This window comes from Crotalus tigris, unplaced genomic scaffold (assembly GCF_016545835.1).
Source record: "Crotalus tigris isolate CLP2741 ecotype Arizona unplaced genomic scaffold, ASM1654583v1 scf7180000023712.884563, whole genome shotgun sequence".
NCBI classification, from domain to species: domain Eukaryota; kingdom Metazoa; phylum Chordata; class Lepidosauria; order Squamata; family Viperidae; genus Crotalus; species Crotalus tigris.
The window spans coordinates 657,165-675,271 of NW_024100134.1; the positions used below are offsets into that span (position 1 = coordinate 657,165).

Sequence of the window (18,107 nt, forward strand, 5' to 3'; positions counted from 1 at the left end):
AAGGTTTGCAAGAGGCGGGGGGGGGGCAGAATTTGGCTGCGGGGGAGCAAGCAGGGAAAAGGCTGGATTGCGGGGGGGGGGCCCTGCGCTGAGAGATCCAGGGGGCTTGAGAGAATTTGGCAAAAACATCCCGATTGGGAGAAAGTCTTTGCTCAGTCGGGTGGGGAGTGGGGGGGGGGCTAGAAGCAGCCCCGGGCTGGTCTGGAAAATCCTGGGCTTGAAGATTGACAGCAGCGACGTCAGCAGAGCGGGGGGGGCGGCGCGGGAGGGCAGCCCTTTCCTCCGTACCTCGCAGGCGTTTTATGGGACAGTTGAAGAGGCGATCCGAAGGGAGCCGAGCGATCCTTTTGGCGCTGCCAGTAGCCTGGAGCCGAAGCTGCTTTCTCTTCTACTCCCCCCCCCAACCACCTGCCCCCTCCCCGATCCTGTCTCCTTTGGGGGAGACCCCCCACACACACACACCCTCCACCGGACCTTTCAAGAGAAGAGACTGTCGTTTCTTCCTTGGCCCTTTTCAAAGTGCTGTTCTTATTACCGCCACTATTCTTATTTTGCCCGGCGGGGGGAGAAAAGAAAAAAAAAAGAATTCTCTGGATGTCGCTGCGCGGGATCTGGTGATCCGCGAAAGGTTTTTTTTTTTCTCCCGAGGATGCGGAGCCCCGCAGGATGGTCTTGATGCCGCCGCAGCTGCACAGCCTTAGCATCTGATCCTCCCAGCTTCCAGCCTCGGGGGCTTACTGTGAGTCGGAGCGGTGCCGTCCCCCCCCTCCCCTGGCAAGGATCCTCAGCCGGGTGGGGGTGGAGAGGGAGGAGGACCAGGTCTTTAGCCGTGTTTACCGCCTGTTGGACCCCCCAGCACAGGACTGGGAGGTGGGGAAGGACCCATGCCCCTCTCTCTTTCTCCCCCCCTCCCCACTCACACCCTAAAGAAGGAAGGGCATCTTTCAGGCTTGGTCCAGAAAAAAAAAAAAAAAACAACCAACAGGGTGCCTGCATTCCCACGACTCCTTGACTCCCGCTTCCGGAAGTCTCCCAGGTGCAACCTGACCCCGGAGACCTGGGCTCGCTAAAGCACTACGAGTCCAGATGCCCTTCTGCAGGCGTAATCTTTCCTGAAAGGCAGTTACTGGGGGGGGGGGGTTGTGTGTATATGTGTTTTGTTTTTCTCAACCCGAGTCAGCTGGTTGTGGGAAGGCAAGTCCCCGCGTGGCATGGGCCTGGTTGTAGCCAGAGGCTTTGTGTGTGTGTTTCTTTCCTTTCCTCTCCTCTCCTCTCCTCTCCTTCCATTTCCCTCCTTTCCTTTCCTTTCCTTTCTTCTCCTCTCCTTCCATTTCCCTCCTTTCCTTTCCTTTCCTTTCCTTTCTTCTCCTCTCCTTCCATTTCCCTCCTTTCCTTTCCTTTCTTCTCCTCTCCTTCCATTTCCCTCCTTTCCTTTCCTTTCCTTTCCTTTCCTCTCCTTCCATTTCCCTTTCCTTTCCTTTCCTCTCCTTTCCTTTCCTTTTTTTTTAAATGGCACTTGGCCTTCCTCTTTGGCCTTCCCTGGTATCAAAATCAACCTTGCTCGCTGGATCCTAAGTAAAGGGTGGGGGGAGGGAGAGAAGCGTGGGCTGACGCGGCCGTCGCGTTTCGCGAAAAACAGGTTGGCGGGCAATTCTGGGGATCTGAAAGTCGCGGGTAGGTCCTTAGGAATGCAAAGTGCTCCTGGATGGCTTTTTTGGGGGGCGCAGTTAACGCTAAGAGGGTGCGGGTCCTCTTTCCCAATAGCCCCACCGGGAAATTTCTACTGAAATGAAAAACGGTGTAATTTCCACCTCTCTCTTCCTCTTACGAAGATTAGCAGCCTTCTTACAAAAAAAAAGGGGGGGGAAGGAAAATGTAAAATGTGTCCCCAAAAGAAAACTTGACATTTTCTTTCTTTTTTTTTTTTTTTTGGAAAAGGCCACCCTCCGCTTCCAGACCACGATCCAGCTGTTGCTCCTTTCTCCCTTTTCACAGCCGTCCTTTTCCTTTTCAAACGGTCTGGGCTGGCTTCAGCCCGGCCTGCTTTGCAGAGGCCGATCCCCTGAACGTATTCGCTCGCTTCGGAGTCAGTCCGCTTGGGGCCTCTCTGGTTAGGGACCGGAGTCGCCGCCGGGGAAGCGTTCTGAGGTCGCGCGGGGAAGGGGTGCAGGAAAAGCCGTAGCGCGTGGCTTGAAATCCAGATTTTTATTTATTTTTTTTGGAAAAGGTGTTTTTTTAAGAAAGAAAACCCACGTTACGCAGCGCTGAAATCACCCCGGAATGATTGATTGATTGATTCTTTTTTTTTTCTATTGAAAAAAAGGAAAGTTTATTTTTCATCAACGGTTTGTAAAGGCCCTATTATCTAGTAACCGGTAGGGTAGGACGGCATGTGCTTGCCTCACACACATATCCGTTTATGTGTGTGTGTGTGTGTGTGTGTGTGTGTGTGTGTGTACAATTTGTGTCTCCTGCGGTTCGCGTTCTCCTTCCTTCAACGCCCTGGACGGGAAACTGAGCGCCCGGTTCGCCGGTTTCGCGTCGGTTTCGCTCTCCCACTGCCCCCAGGGAGGGCGAACTTCGGCCGCCCGTCGGTGCAATTATTTAGCGGCCGCTGTTGAACGCCGCTTGGTTTGCAAAGTTTCGGGACTCGCCTTGTGGGTCTAGAGAGCGGCGTCTTCCCCGCGAACCCTTCGAACTTCGTAGCGGCTCTTCGAACCCCTTGTCAGGGTGTGGGGACGCCAAACGGGCCTGCCTGGAGAAGGCTCTGCACGGGCTGAGAAGGCGTTTTAAGAAAGTTCAGGTAGGCGTCGGGGAGAAAAGAAAGCGGTCAAGGCGAAATGTGGCCGGAATTGATCAATTGCCCCTTCCTCTCTGGATTAAAAGGGAGCGAATTGCACTCCAGCGTCCGTCCCGCTCTGACTTTTAATTCCTGGTTGGGAAGGAAGCGAGGCCTAAGAACCGCGTTCAGCCCGGGTTAAACCCTGTTGAATTCTGCCAGGGTTAAATCCTGCTGAATTCTGCCAGCTTGCAGTATTTCGGGACAGGGTGGATCTTAATAGCGATAGCACTTCTTAGACTTATATACCGCTTCACGGAGCTTTATAGCCCTCTCTAAGCGGTTTACAGAGTTAGCCTATTTGCCCCCCAACAATCTGGGTCCTCGTTTTACCGACCTCGGAAGGATGGAAGGCTGAGTCAACCTTGAGCAGGTCAGGATCGAACTCCTGGCAGTGGGCAAAGTCAGTCTGCAATACTGCATTCTAAACTTCGTGCCACCGTGAGAAGGAAGGAAGGAAGGAAGGAAGGAAGGAAGGAAGGAAGGAGAAGGAGGGAAAGAAAGGAGGGAGGGAAGGAGGGAAGGAGGAAAGAGAGGGAGGGAAAGAAGGAAAGGAAGGAAGGAAGCAATAGCAATAGCACTTAGACTTATATACCGCTTCATAGTGCTTTACAGCCCTCTCTAAGCGGTTTACAGAGTCAGCCTATTTGCCCCCAACAATCTGGGTCCTCCTTTTACAGACCTTGGAAGGAAGGTAGGTTGAGGCAAGTTTGAGCTGGTGAGAATCAAACCACCAAACTGCAGGCAACCGGCAGGCAGCAGAAGTAGCCTGTAGTACTGCATTTGGCTCGCCTGAAGATACTTAGAAATTGCTCTATCAATCAATCAGAATAGGTCTGGAAGGGACCTTGGAGGTCTTCTAGTCCAACCACTTACTCAAGTAGGAGACCCTCTACAATTTGAGACAAGTGGCTGTCCAGTCTCTTCCTAAAAACCTCCAGTGTTGGAGCATTCACAATTTCTGGTGGCAAGCTGTTCCACTGGTTAACTGACCTCAGTGTCAGGAAGTTTCTCCTTAGTTCTAGGTTGCTTCTCTCCTTGATCAGTTTCCATCCGTTGCTTCTTATCTGGCCTTCTGGTGCTTTGGAAAATAAGTTGACCCCCCCCCCCCTCTTCTTTTTTGGCGGCCCCTCAAATACTGGAAGACTGCTATCATATCACCACCACCCCCCCCCCTAGTCTTTCTTGTCTCTAGACTAGCCAGACCCAAATCCTTCTTCCTTTGTTTTCATCTCCAGGCCTTTAATAGTCTTTGTTACTCTTCTCCACACTTTTTCCAAAGTCTCAACATTTTTTGTGTAATGTGGGTGCGGATTGAATCGAGGTTTTTTTGAAGTGACTGCAACCCGCTGGATCACAAAGAGGACGAGAGTCGGCCCAACTCAACCCTTAGACAGTCCAAGTTGCATATCCAAGTACTAAATCCAAGGGCCAGACAGCTGCTTGAGCAGGCCCCATCTCTTCTCAGCTTCCAGCAAATCCTGGCGACCTGGCGGGATTGTGGATCGAAGAATCCATTGCAAGCTTTCCAGGGGGGGAAAGAATCGATTTTTCCATTATTGACCCAAATTTGAAAGGGGTCTTCTTCTAAGCATCAGCCAGGGCAGCCGTGGGGGGAAAGGTTATTCCAAAGAATGGTGAGTAAGGGGCGTCTAATATCGCCCCCCCCTCGTTGGACAGATCCATTTGTTTCTCTTGGGGAAGGAGAGGAAAAATCTCTTCCCCATCTTAATCCTGAATTTGGGTTAGGAGCAGCTGTAGGAATCCTGTAGGGCTTTGATGGTTATGGTATTCAGGGTATTAGTTGCAATCCTATTTATTTCCGTCCGTTATTAATATTAGTCCTAAGAGTCAGCAATGTTAGCTCGTTTCCTCTGCTTTTACATCAGGGTTTTTCCAAACCTCTCTGTTTTACAGGCTGGGAAACTGAGGCTGGCAGCCTACAAATAGGCCTTATCGAACCATAGTTTAACTCACTTCAGATTGCCTTTCAGTATTTCATTTTTTAAAATCAGGCGGGTTCAAAAGCATTTCAAGGCTCTCTGTCCATCTTCTTTTAAAATTTAAAATTTTATTGAATCTTCTTGTGAAGGTTCAGTTTATTTTAAAACGTGGGATAAATTTTACCAACGGTTAGGAAAACAAACTAGTGAGGAAATGAATCTGAAATGTTATTTTGGAGATATATTAGCAAGAAGAATGATATGTATTGACCAATTGATATTGTTCATGATTATTGTTTATCATATTCACTACAGCTATTTACTCTTGTATTAATTAGTGTTAACTGAGCATATGTACCCCGACAATAGTCTGTTTGCTAAAGCTTGAAAATGTTATTGGGGGGGGGCAACTTCAATGTTGTTCCCAATCCTATCCTAACCCCAATCCTGATCCTAACCCCACCCTGAACCTTAATCCCTATCCTGGTCCTATCCCTTCCCTAACCCCATAAAACTCAATGAAAACTTTTATTTAAACAAAAAAAATAAATTAAAATTTTACTTCCTCAGTAATCTTTTAGCACTGCCCTGTCCTGACTTTCCGGGAAAGTGTGGGCTTTATTTTTAAAAGGAGAAGCCTTGGGTTTTCTTTGCCATAAAAAAAAGATAAAAAAACGATTACAAAAAATAAAATGTAACAATGTATGTAATATGTATGTAATATGTAATATGCATGTAATAATGATTTCCTGGGTGAATTCACAAAGTAGCTATGAACAGCTCTGCTCTAATCCTTCAGATAAATGAAAGAGAGATTCAGACGTTTCCTATTTGGGTTTAGTTTTTTAAAACGTGTGGAAGCGGCTCCCTTAAGCCATTTAAAGACTCCAAGCAGCCTGTAACTTGTTTTGTCCCAAGGATTTTCCTGCTCTTCTGACTTAGTTACAGTTAAACTCCCGACGGCTTATCCGTCAGCGAAAATTTTACAAAGGGTGCACAATTTTAGAAAGGTTTGCCTTCGTCCTTATCTCCTTTCGTTCGGTTGAAATGGAGGGACCGCGTTGATTTTAAAGGGGTTTCCCCCCCCCTTTCTTCTCTCGAAAAAGAACGGAAAATGCAACCCATTTGAATATAATTAACTGGGATCAATCCATTGTATGAATACACTTTTAGGGATAAAGAAATGCAGTTTTTTTCCCCCTTGCCAATGGATGCGCCTGGATGTTTTTATTTTAAGAACAGACACCACTGTATTTTTCTAAAATTAAAATTAGACAGCTCCTTTGACCTCAGTCTATTCGAAACTAACTTTTCTTTCATTTCGATATTTTCTCTTTCTTTCTTTCTTTCTTTCTTTCTTTCTTTCTTTCTTTCTTTCTTTCTCTCTCTCTCTCTCTCTTTCTTTCCTTCCTTCCTTCTCTCTCTCTCTCTCTCTCTCTCTCTCTCTCTCTCTCTCTCTCTCTCTCTCTCTCTCTTTCTTTCTTTCTTTCTTTCTTTCTTTCTTTCTTTCTTTCTAAACAAAAACGTCCTGAAAAAGATAACGAAGCGAGAGGTCCGCTGCGGTTTTGCCCTGTTTCTGAGAACTAACTAAACGAAATAACTAACTTAAAGAAACTGGCCAGGGAGATTTAAAAAAAAAAAAAAGTTAGAAACTGGGAATTCTACGGGCTTGTCCCAAAGGCAGGGTTAATCCTATTTCTAGCCCGCGCGAAAAATCTTTCGGGGGGGGGGCAGCTTGGACTGTCCAGAATTGAAGCGGAGACCCCCCCCGGAAAGCGGAACTAGCGCAGTTCTACTTGAGAGTAAGCAGCTGCTTTCTCAGAGGACGGTTCAAATCGGTTAGTTTTTCCTTATCTGGGAAGTAAATCCGCTGGTTCAGCAGGGCTTGAGGATGGTTGGGGTCGTCTCCTTTAAAATCTAAAATAATTGTGAGCGGGATCTGGCTAAGGGGTTCCCCACAAGCGGAAAAAAAAAACTGGAGAAGTGGTGTGTGGTCTCTGATCGTCTGCAATTTGGAAAACGGAGAACAGTTGATTATCCATCCTGTTCTCTTTTTCTCTCTCTCTCTCTCTCTTCTTTGCGCTTCTCACTTCCTTGGGTTGCAAATCAAGTTTCTAGGCCTCGTGGCCTTCCCAGCTACCACTTCCTGCTCGCAATAACGTGGAAATCAAGCAATCCTCTCAAGGTGTCTATGGAGATTCTCAATCATCCGGGCCGTGGTTGCCCCAAAAGTGCTTTTCCATAGGCAACTGGACTTCTTGTTTTGTCCCCCCCCCCTCTTTCTCTCCCCCCTCCCTTGGAGACGTTTCGTTTCCGAACTGAAGAAGCTTCTTGGATGAGAAGCGAAACGTTTTCAAGGGGGGCGGGGAAAGGAAGAAAGTCCGGTTGCCTTTTGAGGAAAAAAAATCACCTTTTGAGACAACCCTCTTTGTATTTCATAAAAGTCCTTTCTTCCCCACCTTTTCCAGAAACGACTAACATTCAAAATTAGTCCTGCTATAACTGACTCCCAAACGGATGCCATTTCGGAGGATCAAGCGGGTCCCGTTTTTAAAAATTGCTTACGCCTTGAGTAAATGAAAGAAATAAAAGGTAAGGTGTGTAAACGGGGGGGGCCGTGAGATTCGGCGTGAATTACCAAATCTGATCCATGCTTTTAATCTACGTATTGATTTATATCCTGCCTATTATTATTTTTTTTTTACAAATAACTCAAGGCAGTAAACATATCCCACATGCCTCCTTCCTCCCGTTTTCCCCACAACAACGTCAACCCTGTGAGGTAGTTTGGGCTGAGAAAAGGCGACTGGCCCAAAGTCAGCCAGGTGGCCTTCATGGCTAAGGCAGAACTAGAACTCACAGTCTCCTGTTTTTCGGCCTGGTACCTTATCGCTAGGCCAAATTGGCTGAAACTATATTATATATAGTATATTATTAATTATATTACTATGCTATTATATGTGATCAACTAATGTATTATTAAAATATTGTTAATATTATTGGCTGGTTGCACAGTCAGACTGGATCTGGAATTTTTTGTCCACCGATCAAATCCTTCCCAAGGATTTGGGATAGGCAGATGGGGATGTTTGATGGTGTTATAATCATCCTCTTCATTTTAACCATGGTCTTATCCCCTGCAGGATGAAGGCCTTTTCGGCATGTTTCCAACCAATTTGGTCCTGAGTTTCCTTTTGCCAATTGCCCCCCTCCTAATACTTGTTGATGTAATGTCTTAATATTATTATTATAACGGCCAAACTAATATAAAAATAATGATAACCCACCTGGGGGGGAAAAGCATTTGGACAATTCACTAATTGCAAAAAAAAAAAAAAAGTGTTTCCAATCAATTTGGTCCTTTTGCCATTTCCCCCCCCCTCAATACTTGCTGATGTGGTGTCCTAATATTATTATTATAATGGCCAAACTAATATAACAATAATGATAATCAATCTGGGGGGGGAAGGGATTTTGAGCTTCCTTTTGCCAATTGCCCCCCCCCCAATACTTGCTGATGTGGTGTCCTAATATTATTATTATAATAACAGCCAAACTAATATAACCATAATGATAATCAATCTGGGGAGAGAAGCATTTGGACAATTCACTAATTGCAAAAAAAAAAAAAAGTGTTTCCAATCAATTTGGTCCTTTTGCCATTTCCCCCCCCCCTCAATACTTGCTGATGTGGTGTCCTAATATTATTATTATTATAATGGCCAAACTAATATAACAATAATGATAATCAATCTGGGGGGGGAAGGGATTTTGAGCTTCCTTTTGCCAATTGCCCCCCCCCAATACTTGCTGATGTGGTGTCCTAATATTATTATTATTATAATAACAGCCAAACTAATATAACAATAATGATAATCCACCTGGGGAAAAAAAGCATTTGGACCATTCACCAATTGCAAAAAAAAAAAAAAAAAAAGTTGCACTCTTAGGAGCAGTGCAAATATTAGGACCCTATCCGTTTATTGCGTTTATTTAGAAAAGGCATACAGCCTCCCATCTTAAGTACATCACTCGGCAGTCAACAATAGGAAGATCATATTAAAAAACAAAAACAAAAGCCACTCTGTTCCCAGAAGAAATTCCGGCCAACAAACGCTTCTGTGGGCAAGATAACCGGGCGACTCCTGTCCATTAGGCCGGACAAGGCAGGAGAAACGCAGATCGGCTCTCCAAAGCCAAACGGGAGATCCTGACGCGCCTCTTTATTTATTTATGTATGTATATATGTATTTATTTCTTTATGAGACTTATATACCGCTTTAAGTGCAAGCACTCTCTAAGCGGTGTATACCAGTAAGCAATGTATACATATATTTACATTGCCCCCCACAATCTGGGTCCTCTTTGCTTCTGGATCTCGCCACGCAGCAAAGGCAGTTTGTGTGGAAGCACAGAGGCTCCGGGAGTCGAGTGGGGAACGGGGAGAGAGCAGTCTTAAGGTCTCCCCAAATTAGCTTCTTCCAGGGGTTTTACTTCTGGAAATATCCAAAGATCAGAGAATCTTTTTCTTGCCTCTGGAGCAAATTCGGTTGCGCCTTTTTTTGGGGGGGGGACTCAGCCAAAAAGCCTCGCTGGAGCTATGGCCAGCTTCTGGTTTCCCCAAGAGGTCGCGTTCAAACGACCTTTTTGTAACGAAACGGTGCCGTGGTCCTGCTTTGGCTAACTGGAGAGGAAAGGAGCGGGTGCGTCTTTGGAATGAGAAGCGGGATGGGTGGGGGTTAATCCGAATTGGATTCCGGCTTCGCACTTTAACCCGGGGGAAGATATAGGGTTTCCTGCCTGAGAAGGGGGGAGGGTTATTATTATTATTATTAATTATTAATAATAATAATAATAATAGACCTATCCCAGGTCCTGGGTAAGGACTCGATAGATAGACAAAATGCCAAATCCAGTCTGAACATCTGGCTGTGCGATGATCCATAATAATAATAATAATAATAATAATAATAATAATAATAACAACAACAACAACAACAACAACAATAACAATAATAGTAATAAAGTTGGAAGGGACTTTGGAGGTCATCAAGTCCAACCCCCTGCTCAGGCAGGAAACCCTGCGCCAGGGCTTTTCAACAGAAATAATAAGAAGGGTGCACTAAAGATGTGTAGAATAACAGGTTAACAGACTTGGAAGGGACCTTGGAGGTCATCTAGTCCAACCTCCTGCTCAGGCAGGTAACCCTATACCATTTCGAACAAATGGCTGTCCAGTTTCTTCTTACAAACTTCCAGTGTTGGAGCATTCACCGCTTCTGGAGGCAGGTCGTTGGACTAGAAGACCTCTAAGGTGCCTTCCAACTCTATAATTATTATTACTGTTATTATTAAGGGATGTCGGAAGAGCTCCCCCATGCCTGATCGGGTTTGAGGCGGCTTTCAAACGTGAGAGGGTGGCGGCTGGCTGAAACGTACCTTCCTTATGAGGGAGGTTTTCGCGAGGGACGGACGGATGGAGAAATCGCCTCGGCTCTCGTGATAGCAGCGTTCCAATATTTGAGGGGCTGCCCCAAAGAAGAGGGGGTCAACCTATTCTCCCAAGCACCCGAAGGCAGGACAAGAAGCAACGGGTGGAAACTAATCAAGGAGAGAAGCAACCTGGAACTAAGGAGAAATTTCCCGTCAGTGAGAACAATGAACCAGTGGAACGACTTGCCACCAGAAGTTGTGGCTGCTCCATCCCTGGAGGTTTTCAAGAAGAGATTGGACAACCGTCGGTGTGAAATGGTATAGGGTCTCCTGCTTGAGCAAGGGGTTGGACTAGAAGACCTCCAAGGTCCCTTCCAACTCGGCTGTCCTGTTATTCTGAATCCGAAGTGACTCCGCCAGGCGGTTCCTTCCGCCACCCATCTGCCTCCTTGGAGGTGGGCGCCTAGGTTGGCCCGGTCTAGGCCAGGGGTAGGCAACCTCGGCTCTTTTATGACTCGTGGACTTCAACTCCCAGAATTCCTGAGCCAGCATGGCTCAGCATGGAAACCTCTCTATTTCTCCTCAGCATGGCTGGCTCAGGAATTCTGGGAGCTGAAGTCCACAAGTATAAAAGAGCCAAGGTTGCCTACTACTGATCTAGGCCAGGGGGAGGGAACCTTGGCTCTTTTATGACTCGTGGACTTCAACTCCCAGAATTCCTGAGCCAGCATGGCTCAGCATGGAAACCTCTCCCTTTCTCCTCAGCATGGCTGGCGCAGGAATTCTGGGAGTTGAAGTCCACGAGTCATAAAAGAGCCAAGATTGCCTATCCCTGGTTTAGGAGCTTTCAAGCAATCCTAACCAAGCGCGGCTTTGTTAAGTTAAAGGCAGGGGCGTTCAGCCTTGGCCACTTTAAGACCTGGGGACCTCTGGGAGTTGGCCCACAAGTTTTCAAGTTGCCGTGGTTGGACGTTCCTGGGTTAAGGGAGCCCTTTCGAATCCGATTCGGCTCAGCGGACGCTCTGCGGGGCCGCTCCGAAGTAAAGGCGGAGCAGGAGCGCCTTCGCAAGAGTGAGCAGCTTCAGAGGTCAAATGTCTCTCGCCTCGGGGTGAGATGGGGCTTTGGCAAAGGTTGCCCCGGGCTATCAGGCCGGGCCAGACCTATGACAGGAGCCGTTTGGCCGTCCCGGGGAAGCTGGGTCACCCGGGGCTTCTGCAGGAGGAGATGGGGATGATGGGAGTTGTAGTTGTGCCCGGTGAGGAGGGGCAGAGTGGCTGTAAGCTGGGCCCTAATTCTCTCTCTCTCTCTTTACTCTGTCTTTCTCTCTTTCTCATTCTCTTTCTCTGTCTTTCTCATTCTCTTTCTTTCTCATTCTCTTACTCATTCTCTCTTTCTCTCTCTCTCATTCTCTCTCATTCTCTGTCTTTCTCATTCTCTTTTTCTCTTTCTCATTCTCTCATTCTCTCACTCTCTTTCGCATTCTCTCTCTCGCTGTCTCTCTCATTCACTCTCTCTCTCAAACCTTTGGGGTAAATTCTTGAGGGGCTGAAACTAATGGACTTAGGAGATGCCTCGCTCTTTTATTTGAGTTTTTTGGGGGGGTCCGTGAAGGGGGTCCAAAGGAATGTGCAGAACCAGCAAAGATGAGGATTGCCCTCCCTCTCCAGCTAACACAGAATTGACTTCCACGTCCACAAGACCTGCTCGCCGGAGTTAACGGATTAGCCCCTTTTCCGAGTTCGCACAGCAACTCAAACCTGAAAGAAATCCAGCAAGATAATTCGGCTTAACGTCTTGCGTGCAGACTTTGAGCTGACCCCGAGTTGGGAAACTCTACCGACATGCAGCTTTCCTTCCAGTTCATAACCCGTGTGAATCTGTGGGGTTACTTCTAGGTACTCTTAGCTGCTCTCCCTAAAATGAGCAATACCTAGTGGGGCCCATTCCGGAGTCATTCCTAAGAGTGCTCAACTTCCGGACAATCCTTGTCGCAAAAGCGAGGAAGAAATAAAATTAACCAGGATAAACTATAGGATGTTTGTGGGGCTTCTCCTGTTACAGGAAAACCTAAAGAAGGATCAACGCTGCCCAAAACTGCCCAAAACTTCAAACCCCTTGAAATTCCCTGGTTTTAGTGTCCTGGCTTTTTTTGGGGGGGGGGGAAACTGTGTGTAATTCCTCTTAAATATGAAGGAAATGCAATGCTACTTCTCTGTCTGTTTTTCCTTCCCTTCTCACCCACCCCCTTCTTTTTAAAATCTTTATTGCTTTTTTCCCAGTCTCTCTCTTTTATCTTGAGTGGAGATTCACCGTTTGTGATGTTTACAGCAAGGCATCCTTGGGTCTGTCTCCGGCCTTAATACCAATGCTAAAAATGGATTCCAGATAAGAAACTTGGGGAAAGAGAGAGAATCTTAAAAAGAGCTAGCCTGCCTTCCATCTATCTAAATAAGGGGGGGTGGGTAGGTGGGTAGTTGAAAAATAAAAGGATCCTCAGTGCAGACAGCTATGGGCCTTCTCAGAAATAAGAATTCTCTTTAACGGGCTTTGCTTCCTGGGAAATTTCTATGTAATTGCAGCTTAATGCAGCTTTTTTTTATTTTAAAGTCCAGAAAAATATTTTTCTCTCCTGATCAAAACAGATTCTACTAAGTCATATTCTATATGGCTGATCCTTTTTTTTTTACAAATTTTATTTATAATACAATTAAAAACAAACAAACATTGAATTTGACGTGACATTCCAGTATATACATTCTTATCAGATTATTCCACTTTTTACAATCTCTACATATACATCTAAGTTTTATATACAATACTTGTTCTAAAATAACATATATTTCTATCTTAACATTCGTCTTTAATCCTGACTGTCCTCTTCAAATTCCTCCAGCGGTAAAATTTATCCCAGGTTTCATAATAAACTGATCCACATTTGTCTTTTAATATCATTGTGAGCCTGTCCATTTCCGCACATGCTAATATTTTATGTATTAACTCTTCCTCTGTGGGAATTTCCTTGCTCTTCCATTTTTGCGCTAAAGCAAGCCTAGCTGCAGTCAGGATGTGTAGCAGCAGGTAGATTGTTCCCTTGTCATATTTTTCTGTCGTTATTCCCAACAAGAATGGTTCAGGTTTTAACTCTAAGTCCAGTGTTAATATATCCCTCAATCAGTTTCGTGTCCTGTTCCAATACTCATGGATCTTTGGGCATTCCCACCACATATGGTAGTATGAACCTAATGCTGTTTTACATTTCCAGCATAGGGGTGAAATGTTTGAACCCATTTTGGCTAACCTTACGGGAAATGTATATGGCTGATCCTTGATCTACAATAGTTCGTTTAGTGACTGTTCAGGGTTACAACAATGCTGAAAAATGGGACTTATTATGACCGTTTTTCACACTTACGGCCTTGGCCACATCCCCATATTCACGTGATCAAAATTCCGACGCTTGGCAACTGATTCATATTTATGACGCTTGCATGTCCCGGAGTCCTGTGATCCCCTTTTTGTGACCTTCTGACAAGCAAAGTCAAGGGGGGGGGAAGCCAGATTCACTTAACAACCAGCTTACTGACTTAACAACTGCAGGGATTCACTTAACAACTGTGGCAGGAAAGGGCGTAAAATGGGGCAAAACTCACTTAACAGAGGTCTCCCGTAACAACAGAAATTTGGGGCCTCAATTGTGATTGTAAATTGAGAACAACCTGTATGTGTCAGTGCTAAAGGAGGACTCAAATAACCCTTCCCTTTAACCACATCTCGCTACAAAAATTCTAAAACTGCAGGGAAGGGAAAAAAAATAAGATAATTTTTGTAAAAAAAAAAAGCAGCATAGGCGGCATTTTAGAACAAATCATCTGGGTAAATTTTCCAGTCGGATGGAAAGTTTCTAGGGATTCCTTCACTGAAGAAGTAGTCAGAGGAGGTAATAATAATAATAATAATAATAATAATAATAATAATAATAATAATAATAATAATAAAGTTGGAAAGGACTTTAGAGGTCATCTAGTCCAACCCTCTGCTCAGACAGGAAACCCTATACCATTTCGGACAAATGGCTGTCCAGTCTCTTCTTAAAAACTTCCAGGGTTGGAGCATTCACTACCTCTGGAGGCAGGTTGTTCCACTGGTTAACTGTTATGTCAGGAAGTTTCTCCTTAGTTCTATGTTGCTTCTCTCCTTGATTAGTTTCCATCCGTTGTTTCTTGTCCTGCCCTCAGGCGCTTTGGAGAATAGCTTGACTCCCTCTTCTTTGGGGCAGCCCCTGAGATACTGGAGCACTGTGATGATCAAAAACCGGAGTAAGGGGTGATCTTACTGGATTCTCCATCTTTTCACTTGAAACGGAATTTGGTGATTTTTCAGTGTTACCTCTGTGCAATTTTACACAGTGCTGTGATCTTCTGTAAGTTGGCTGCTAAATCTCTTAAATTTAGGAAAAGAGGTTTTCCTGGAAAAAACTTCCTTTACTCTTAAGCAAATGAATGTAAGAGTAGAAGAATAGTATCTTGCTACCCCGACTAAGATAGGACGAGACATTTGTAGGGGTCTCTCATTATGATCCAAAAATGATATTTTAGCCTTATTGTGAATTTTTTTTTTCCTGGCGAAATTTGAATCAATACATCCGAAGGGAATTGGGGGTAAAAAGAGAATTGGAAATGATTGTTGAACTAAAATGCGGCAATATATTTAATAAACACAGGAATAGTGTTTATTCTGAAAAGTTAATTATTCTGGAATAACCCTTACGAGTCTACATGCTTAAAATGGTAACACAACTGTAGAACACAAATAGTTTTTTAGGCATTTGGATTCCAGTGAGAAAATGATTTGAAGCATACAGACAAATGCAAGCACACAAGATTACTGTATTGTTTTTCATCACAAAAGAGTGATTAAAACACAACAACTTGGAAGTAAACCTGCACAGTTAGGTTGTATGTGCCACACAGCAGTGTTCAGTGGGGATACAGATAGTCCCCAACTTACGACAACTAAGCCCAAAATTTCCATTGCGAAGCAAAACCGTTGTTAAGTGAGCTTTGCCCCATTTTACGACCTTTCTTGCCACAGTTGCTAAGCGAATCACTGCAGTTGTTGAGTTAGTCACACAGTTGTTAAGTGAATCTGGCTCCCCCCCATTGACTTTGCTTGTCAGAAGGTCGCAAAAAGGGGATCTGATGACCCCGGGAGTCTGCAAACTGTCATAAATACGAACCCATTGTCAAAAGTTCGAATTCTGAGCAGGAGGCTGCAGTGGTTACATGTGTGAAAAAAGTCAGCAATCACTTTTTTCAGCGCCGTCATAACTTTGAACAGTCACTAAACGAACTATTGTCGATCAAAGATTAGCCATATAGAATATGGCTTAGTAGAATCTGTTTTGTTCAGGAGAGAAAAATATTTTTCTGGACTTAGAAAAAAAAAAAGCTGCATTAAGCTGCAATTACATAGAAATTTCCCAGGAAGCAAAGCCCGTTAAAGAGAATTCTTATTTCTGAGAAGGCCCATAGCTGTCTGCACTGAGGACCCTTTCATTTTTCAACTACCCACCTATCCCCCCCCCCCTTAATACCAGTAAGCCCTACGGTGACTTTTCCAATGCAATTTGCTCTTTTTACCATAACGAACAGTCTGAAGCTGAAAAGATTTATTCAAAGGGACCTGTGGGGACTCACTCCCTAGGAAGGTCGTTCTATCAATGTCTGAGATTCATACAAGTTGCTGGTTGTCTGAATGAAGCTTTAAGTTTGCTGGAGGCTTTTGTTTTACCAAAGATCATTATATTATGTTATGTTATGTTATGTTATATGTTATATATAATAATAATAGTAGTAGTAAAGTTGGAAGGGACCTTGGAGGTCATCTAGTCCAACCCTCTGCTCGGGCAGGAAACCCTACACCATTTCGGACAAATGGCTGTCCAGTCTCTTCTTAAAAACTTCCAGTGTTGGAGCATTCACAACTTCTAGAGGCAGGTTGTTCCACTGATTAATTGTTCTCACTGTCAGGAAGTTTCTCCTTACTTCCAGGTTGCTTCTCTCCTTGATTAGCTTCCATCCGTTGTTTCTTTTCCTGCCTTTAGGCGCTTTGGCGAATAGCTTGACTCCCTCTTCTTTAGGGCAGCCCCTGAGATATTGGAATACTGCTATCATGTCCCCCCTTGTCCTTCTCTTCATTAAACTAGACATACCCAATTCTAGCAACCATTCCTTATATGTTTTAGCCTCCAGTCCCCTAATCATCTTTGTTGCTCTTCTCTGTACTCTTTCTAGAGTCTTGTTATGTTATGTTATGTTATATTACCGTATTTTCCAGCGTATAAGATGACTGGGCATATAAGACGACCCCCCCCCCGCCTTTGGAGAAGATTTGCATGGTTAGAAAGTCGTCTTATATGCCGGAAAATACGGTATTTTCTGGCATATAAGACAACTGGGCGTATAAGACGACCCCCGACTTTGGAGAAGATTTGCATGATTTAGAAAGTTGTCTTATACGCCGGAAAATACGTTATATTATATTATATTGTATTGTATTGTATTGTATTGTATTGTATTGTGTTGTGTTGTATTGTATTGTATTATATTATATTAATATATTATATATTATAGTATAGTATAGTATTATATTACATTACGTTATACTACATTACATTACATTACATTGTATTATATTATATTATATTATTATTTTATTTTTATTTTATTATTATTTACTTCAATGCCTTGGAATACTGCATCCAGTTTTGGTCACCACGATGTAAAAAAGATGTTGAGACTCTAGAAAGAGTACAGAGAAGAGCAACAAAGATGATTAGGGGACTGGAGGCTAAAACATATAAGGAACGGTTGCGAGAATTGGGTATGTCTAGTTTAATGAAGAGAAGGACAATGGGGGACATGATAGCAGTATTCCAATATCTCAGGGGCTGCCATAAAGAAGAGGGAATTAAGCTATTTTCCAAAGCACCTGAAGGCAGGACAAGAAGCAACAGGTGGAAACTAATCAAGGAGAGAAGCAACCTAGAATTAAGGAGAAACTTCCTGACAGTGAGAACAATTAACCAATGGAACAACCTGCCGCCAGAAGCAGTAAATGCTCCAACACTGGAAGTTTTTAAGAAGAGACTGGACAGCTATTTGTCCGAAATGGTGTAGGGTTTCCTGCCCGAGCAGGCAGTTGGACTAGATGACCTCCAAGGTCCCTTCCAACTTTACTATTATTATTATTATTATTATTATTATTATTATTATTATTATTATTATTATTATTATTATTATTATTTACCTCCTGTATTATTTTTTTATAAACAACTCAAAGTGTTGTTTCTTTCTTCCTATTTTTCTTCCTATTTTTCCCAACAACAGAAACCTTGTGAAAGAAGAGAGAAAGAGAGAGAATGAGAGAATGGGGGGGGGGGGGCACAAAGTCTCTCAGCTTTCAAAGGCAGGACTAGAAGTCCCTGTCTCCTGGTGATTGGCCCAAAGTCACCCAGCTGGCTTTCATGGATAAGATGGGACAAGATCCCCTGAAAAGCAAAAAGTTGGTTGGATTGTTGTTGTTTTTCACTGGGAGGCTGTATGTGTATGTGTTTCCAGTGTTTCCAATGTTCTCCTGTTATTGGAGAGAAGCTTGTAATTCCCGTACATCAAACTATAGTAACGTCATCAGTCGGCAAAGCTACCAAAGGAGAGTTTTAAGAAATAAGGTGATAGGATAGAGTTTACCCGTTCACTTTCCCAGGGTAAGCACTGGTTTGTTGTAAGTCGAGTTAGTCCTCTACTTACAACGGCTCATTTAGTGACCGTTCAACCTTACAACGGCACTGAAAAAAGTGACTTATGACTAGTTTTCACAGTTACCACCTTTG

At 44.2% G+C, this 18,107-nt stretch overlaps 1 protein-coding gene across 2 annotated transcripts in view; it reads left to right on the plus strand.

Annotated features, from left to right (window-relative positions):
• The first annotated feature begins 329 nt into the window (after positions 1 to 329).
• TBX4 (T-box transcription factor 4) overlaps positions 330 to 18,107 on the plus strand; it is an 80,920-nt gene continuing 63,142 nt past the window's right edge. For both annotated transcript variants that reach the window (XM_039320849.1, XM_039320850.1), the window contains exon 1: positions 330 to 739. The gene's annotated coding sequence lies outside the window, so the exon portion shown is untranslated. The remainder of the gene's footprint in view (positions 740 to 18,107) is intronic.